We start from the raw sequence: 233 nt of genomic DNA, 5'->3' as shown, positions 1-233 counted from the left end.
GACCTACAGTAACATTGTTACTCTCCTGAGAGTAACATTGTTAGAGTAACAATGTTGTAGGAGAGTAACATTGTTACTCCAATGTTACTCTCCTACAGGACCTACAGTAACATTGTTACTCTCCTGAGAGTAACATTGTAGGAGAGTAACAACGTTGTTAGAGTAACAACGTTGTAGGAGAGTAACATTGTAGGAGTAACGTAACGTAAATAACATTGTAGGAGACTTCTTCC

The sequence above is a fragment of the Lampris incognitus genome, chromosome 17, assembly GCF_029633865.1.
Source record: "Lampris incognitus isolate fLamInc1 chromosome 17, fLamInc1.hap2, whole genome shotgun sequence".
In the NCBI taxonomy this organism is placed as follows: Eukaryota; Metazoa; Chordata; class Actinopteri; order Lampriformes; family Lampridae; genus Lampris; species Lampris incognitus.
Note: the sequence above shows the minus strand (reverse complement) of the source record.